General features: G+C 34.3%; 1 pseudogene; it reads right to left on the reverse strand.

The window, feature by feature from the left end:
• Positions 1-5,152: 5,152 nt before the first annotated feature.
• On the reverse strand, positions 5,153-5,922 carry LOC149190224 (autophagy-related protein 18a pseudogene; annotated as a pseudogene).
• Positions 5,923-7,459: the final 1,537 nt, after the last annotated feature.

Raw genomic sequence — 7,459 nt, forward strand, 5'->3', positions numbered from 1 at the left:
TAGATCTTAATGATGTTCAACTAAGATCTAGAAGGATATTAGAAAAGGAAAGACCTTCTGTAGTTATTCAGGAACATGAAAGTTCTGAGGAAGATTCTCTAAAGGTCAATAAAATTTTTGAGGGAACATCTCCCCAAAACTAAAACATCAAAAAACAAAAACAAAAAGAATCAGTGAACACAACTCCTATCACTGAGCAGCCAGCATCTACTTCTACACCTCCTTTTCCTGAAAGACTACAAATTGATATAGGGGTAGAAAAATGGATCTTGTTGCCCAACTATGATTTCCTAGATGAATTGAAGAATGTTTGTGTCAAAATTCCTTTGCTACAAGCCATTAGATAAATGCCAATTCTATCCAAAACAATAAAGGAGTTGAGCATAAAAAAACTAGGAAGAAAAGAAAAAGAAACAAAAAGAATTCACCTGGTGGGAAAAATAGCAGACATAATGATGGGAAAAATTTCCATACAAAAATATGTGGATCCAAGAAGTCCAATTGTGAAAACACATATCAATGGAGTTGAAATTCCAAATACATTGATTGACTTAGGGGTAGAAAAAAACATCATGAGTAAACAAACTATGGAGCAAGTTAAACTTCCTAATCTTCTTTACACACCTACCTTACTGCAACTAGCAAATAAATCAGTAATCAAACCAGATGGTGTGCTAGAGGATATTTCAGTATCCCTAGATTCTTGGGAATATCCTGTTGATTTCATGATCTTAACCCCCAAGAAAAATCTAGGAGGACATCCACTCATATTAAGAAGACCTTCGCTGGCCACAACTAATGCTTTTATTAGCTGTAGATCTAGTGACATGTATATTTTTAATGGTAATTCAACAAAGAAATTTACTCTATATCCTCTAGCAAAAGCAATCACGGAAATAGATAACAAAGAATGGATTGATGATGATGATGATATTCAACCTCTCTTTACTATTTCAGAAATTAGTGAAGATAGTCAAATTTTGTTTGGAAAGTTTTGAATCATCTTCATAATATGACCATGAGAAATTTCAAGAAAAATATAATGTTGAATATTTGTCATATAGGCAGATGTCTCTCTATTCTATGGAAGAGTTTGGAAGCTCTACAATTGAAATTTTTCTAGGTAGGACATTTAACATAAACAAAAACTTGGGGAAACTACAACAAGAAGAGCTAATCAAAACATTACAAAAACATTTTGCTGCATTTGCATGGGAATACACTGACATGAAAGGCAATGATCCTAAGACTTGTATCCATCACGTCTATATTGAGGACAATTGTAGACCTATCAGACAACCTCAGAGAAGGATGAATCCAAATCTTAGAGAGATTGTGAAAGAAGAGCTCCAAAATTTACTGAATGTCAACTTCATTTACCCAATTTCAGATAGCCAATGGGTTTCTCCTTTGGTAATTGTGCCTAAAAAGAATGGTAAATGGAGGGTGTGCACTAATTACCGAGAATTGAATAAAGCAACCCTTAAAGATCATTTTCCTTTGCCTTTTATAGATCAAGTGTTAGATACATTAGCAAGTAAGAAGTATTTCTCATTCTTGGATGGTTTTAGTGGTTATAATCAAATTCAGGTAGCACCTGAAGATCAGGATAAGACCACATTTACCTGTCCATGGGGAACTTATGCCTACTGAGTACTTCCTTTTGGGTTATGTAATGCACCTGCAACATTCCAAAGAGCAGTACTAGGATTTTTTTTTTTGATCTGATACATGATTGTGTAGAGGTATATATGGATGATTTTATAGTCTATGGAAATACATTTGAAGAAACCTTGGAAAATTTGGAAAAAGTTTTTAAAAGATGTAAGGAAACAAACCTTTCACTAAGCCATGGAAAATGATTTATGATGTTTACTGAAGGTATTGTTTTAGGACATCACATTTGAGGAGATGGGATTAAAGTTGACAAATCTAAAGTTGAAGTCATCTCTAAATTATCAATTCCAAATTTCCAAAAGGATGTTAGAAGTTTTCTGGGATTTACAGGATACTATAGAATATTTATAGAAAACTTCACTAAATTAGCATCCCCACTCTTTAAATTGCTTACTAAAGATTGTCAATTCAATTGGAATTTTGATTGCCAGATGGCATTTGAAACCATCAAAGCAAAAATTTCTGAAGCACCCATTTGAAAAGGTCCAAATTGGAAACTCCCTTTCCATATTTCCATACTATTAAATGCAATAATCATCAGAGCACTGGTGTTCCATTATAGGGCAACATTGAAATTTATTTAAGGGATCCTATGCACAAAATCAAAAGAATAAAAGTTGAATAATCACTTTTGTACTTTAAAGAGCTTACAACTGGTTTAGTCCTGGCCCAACTAGTGAAGATTAGTAACCTAAGACCGTTCCAATTCCTTAGTATACTAAAATCATAATATTGACCCATGTAGGTCATTCAATACTCTAAACAATAATTGATTAATTAAATATGAGCAAATTATAACCTCTGAAAAAATAAAATAAAATATATCTACATGTGGACTAAGAGTCGAATAAGGGTAAGAAAATACACGACTACATTCTACATTCACCTTCACAAAATTATGTAGCTAAAGCATCATACAAAACAATGACATGATCAAAAATATGAATAGACAATTATATATGTGTAATGCAATTGCAAATAATACTTGGAGAAAAAACCGAGATAAAGTGTCTATAAACAAATACCCTCAAATGAGAAGTCATGTAATACCCATTGCAATACTAGGGTTCGAGATGAAACTTTGTTGGAAATATATTCATCATTGAGAGGGTGTGAATCAATAGTGTGAGCACTTATACAATTTTCTCCAATTATTTAATTTTTAACATGCATAAACTGAAACACATAATTAGAGATTAGTGCATCACAAGTAAACATGCACTATAAAATCGATCAACATATAAACACAAGTGTTTCTGGTGGAAAATCCATCCTGGGAAAAAAATACCATGCTGCTGTTGTGCTGCTCAATTCTATTATTATTAGTTGAAAAAATTATACATGGATAAGCTCACTCCAATGATCCTTGAAGACTTTTTTCTTTTACAGTGTTTTGGCCCTTTCAGACAGGAACCTGTTTCTCTCTTGGATCTTCGGACTACCAACCATTGAAGGCCACCACCATCAGTTGATCCTCGCCCCAATCTAATGGGGCTATCCAACTCCTATTGGATGGATAAAAGTCTTCCTTCTACTGAATCCGCCAAATCATTGTCTACTCAAAACCTCCATGTCTCCGCTACCTCCATGCGATCCTCCTTTCATCTATTTTCAAACTAGACAGTGAAATCTTGCTCAACATGACCACTGCAACAACATAACATCAAAGCAAAAATAAATTTGCAGCAACAATTCCATAAAAAATCCATACAAAAATCTCCAACACAATGAGCAAAGCAATCTCCTCAATTACTACATCAATCTAACATCAACACCACACACACTACATAATGTTATGGCTGAAATGTGTTTCAACTCTTTGCTGCTGTCAGTGCAAGCTAACTCAGAAAATATGCATACTATGAGGCACATGTAGTTTGCAGACTCTTTTCCACACTCACACACTCACAACTCATCTCAACCAAAATCAATCATCTCAGAATGAACTCTCTCAAATATATATATGAACTCAAGTGCTCAACTCATTAATTACTTAGAACTATTGAGCTCAAAAATCATGTTCCCATGCTTGGTTCAGATTGGATTCGGCTCATTGGCCCAATCAATCCACTATCTCCACTTGCCTTTCGATATTTTCAATGTTAATTTCTTTCTCGTAGCAAATCGAATTTTGAATTGCAATTGGGCCAATTTTGAAAATGACCACAACAGAAAATCTGCAAAAATTATCTTCGAAGAACCTTCCGTTTCTCTCAATCTAGACTGAATTTTGAAAAAAATTCTTACTAGAAAACTAATTTGGTCTGTTCTGTACAAAACCCATGTCTCATAATTTTGAGATCCATCCTCATTTACCCAGAAAATCGTCCGCAAAACGGTCACTTCTTTATCTAGCGAATTTTTGAGTTGGCATGTTTGAACAACAGAAAATCTGTTAAATATTCCTTTGAAGAACCTTTCCTTTCTCTCAATTTAGACCGAATTTTGAAAAACTTATCATAGGAAAACTATTTTGGTCCATTTTGCACAAAACCAATGTCTTATAAATTTCAGATTCATATTCATTTGCTGAGAAAACCAAATCCAAAACTATCACTTCTATCCAAACACCATACTCAACAACTGTGCCTAAAGCTGAAGTAAAACGTTTGTTCTTGAGTCTAGAACCTATGCCACCTGATCCACTAACTTCCCTTACTCCTATACACTCCTCCAAGCCTCCACAATAGGTCTACAACTAATGAATAGGAAAGGAACAATTCTAAGACATGTTATACCTATTTTTCCAACTTTAGGACCAAGACCAACACCTCCAGCTCCTCAAGCAGCAACCTCAATTGAAATAAAAAACATTGAATTTATGAAACCTAAATTATGACAGGCTCTGAACCTTGTTCTTCTCAATTCCAATGTATTATAAATTCAACTTATTGCATTATCAAATAATGCATAATTATATTTAACTATATAATGTTACCTCATTCTCCTTCCTTAGGCATAAGAAACTATAAAACCTAATACCGGCTTCACCAAATTTTATTTTCTACAAGATTATTTTTAAGAAAATTATGTTCAAACACCTTCACATGGGTTGAAATATATAAGAAAAATTCTTCTCTTAAGAGAAATGCCCAACAGAGCATAAAAATAACCACGAATAATCCTAGCAATGTTTTAATAGTAGTTTAGCCAACCTACATTACTAACCAATAGTGACTCAAAACCCTATAATTATGTTCACAACTTTCACCTATCAGTACTTAGGCATGGAACAATTCCTCAATTGATCAATCAATTAGAAATAATACATAATATCATTATTAACCCTCTCAACAAAAAGCTGATATCTAAAGACTAATATTTCCAGAGAGGCCATCATGATTACCCTTGTCTACGAAAGAAGCTTTATTTTAAGGTCAACGCATCAAAGCATGGGACTTTAACTAAGGATTGATGGGAATTTTAATGAACAACATAATTGTTTCAAACATAATAGGTAGAGATGCAAGCCCAATCAAGTGGAATCTAGGGTGTTGAAGATCCTTATAAGCTTCCCCTTTGTACTAGCAGTCGCAAGGAGGCCTCCATTAAGGGTGAGTGCAAAGTTGGAGATGTGAGAGACATGGGTAGTTATGAATCTGGTCCTCTTGAGGTCATAGTGCTCAACTCTGATCTACCCATAGTGCAAGCCTGAGTAGGCCAACACGAAGCTATTGGGAGCATGAGAAATAGCACACAAACCCTTAGGTTTTTCCATCATCTCAATATGATGCAACAACTTCAAATCCATGAATTTGTACAAAAAAAATCTTATGCTCCAAAACCACCACAATCTGATCCTGTCTTAGTTTCACGGCTCAAACCTCAGACTTGAAGGATAATTCCCTAATATAGTGGCTTTGATGATCATTCGAGATCGTGACCTTATTGGGCAGGTACTAGGGATTTGAAACCCTGCCAATGAGGCCCAAAATATTACATTGGAATAACATCTCGACAACACCAATATTGCCATTGTTGAAGTCCCTTATAAAGGTTTCTTTGAACGGATCATAGTTGTAAACCTGGAAACCCTACTCTGTGCCATAGGAAAAATAATCAAAGTCCAACCTAGAAACGTTACTCTATGCCACAGGAAAAACCTTCAAAGTCTTGGTTGAATGATGCACAAAGAAATGAGGATTTTTCACTCGCAGTCTCTGGGGAAGACAATGAATTTGGATTTGGATTGAGAGATGGGTCAAGTATAGGGGCAATCCTTTTGCTAGGTGGTGAAAAAGTCATTGTCGTCGTCATTCATTAATGAATTGGGAAATCACCTTCTATACAAAAGGAAAAGAAAACAACACAACCAAACCAAAGCTTCAAAACACAAACATCTTTCATTTTAAAGAAAGGTGGTAATTCAAGCTTTATTTTTTTAAATTAATATCATTGTAAAATTGTGTTGTTTGTTCAAGGTAATTTCAAACATCAAATGTGATAATTTGGCATACATTATGCAAAAGTCCTTCCAAGATATTTTATTTTTTTGTCTTTCCCTAGTTTCACTTGCATGAGGGATTGCAATTTCTTGTAGCTTTTGGCCATCAAAAGAATACGATTGTCATTTTTGGCCCATATGGAAGGTTACATGGTGAATCTATATTGGCTTCGTACATTATTGCTTGTGTTTATTATTGTTTGGAAGGAAATTTTGTATTATTACTGATATTTAACAAAATTATGATTTGGCATGATTAAACCGATGCAAAAATACACTGTAATAAGGAAAAATTAGAAGTTCCTGACTATTTGAGCATTGTTATTTCATGTATGCAAATTATATAGATGTGTTTTTTACCTGTAAATGCTGGTGAAATGGTGCAAAATGAGTATGCTAGATTTTTGAAATTAGATGAATCTAGTGACACTTGATGTTTATTGATTTGATCCTGTAAGTGATGGTGAGATGTTTCAAAATAACTATGTGAGATTTTCTTATATTGGATGTATCTATTTCCCCTGCACCACACCCCCCCCCAAAAAAAAAAAAAGGTTCACTTTCATGACTTTCCAAGGAGTTTTCAAAAACCGCCACTAAATCCCGAAAAGACTTTTAGAGACGATTTTGACAAGATTTTTGCAAGCCTTAACCACCCCTAAAGGTATTTTTTGTAGTAATGTTTTTATTATTCTCCCATTACAAATAAGTTAACCAATATAAAATTGACATCAAATCGACATTCACAAGATTGATGAGGGGGGAAATAAGGGAATTTCAAATTTAGAAGCGCACAAGTTTTAGAGATATATCAGGACAAAGATAAACAATCAAAATCGTCTACAAATTACGTTTTTGAAAGGTACATAACTTAGTATTAGCATAAGGTGTGCCCCATGTCTCCTATATACTATGAAAAATAAGGAAAAATAATCACCTAATGAAGCAATCATAACATAAGTGGAAAACGTAGCTGAGCAAGATGCCCTAGAGGACATGGGACTTGATGATATTGATTTGTCACCCGTGGAAGAGCCTTGGAACATATGAAGAGAGATCTAATGGAATTCCCATAATTTTGTTTTGTTGCAGTAGATCGATCAAGAAGTCTCAGGAGATAAATATATTTGGGTTAATTACCATATAGAGTTAGAGTATTGGGATTGTAGTAGAGTTGAACTACTTCTTTAAAATCAAGAGATGAGGAGTAGTTCACAAAAGGAGCTCATAAAATATTGGTTAAGGAGATCGTGACACTGATAAAGAATCTTTTGGTGGAAGAGGATTATGTGTCCTTTTGTTCTCCAACCATGGAAGCGTAAGCACCAATGCTTAGAT

Source organism: Pinus tabuliformis, chromosome 3_1 (assembly GCF_031772625.1).
Source record: "Pinus tabuliformis cultivar Carrire ecotype Pingquan chromosome 3_1, CPIR1, whole genome shotgun sequence".
Classification (NCBI taxonomy): domain Eukaryota; kingdom Viridiplantae; phylum Streptophyta; class Pinopsida; order Pinales; family Pinaceae; genus Pinus; species Pinus tabuliformis.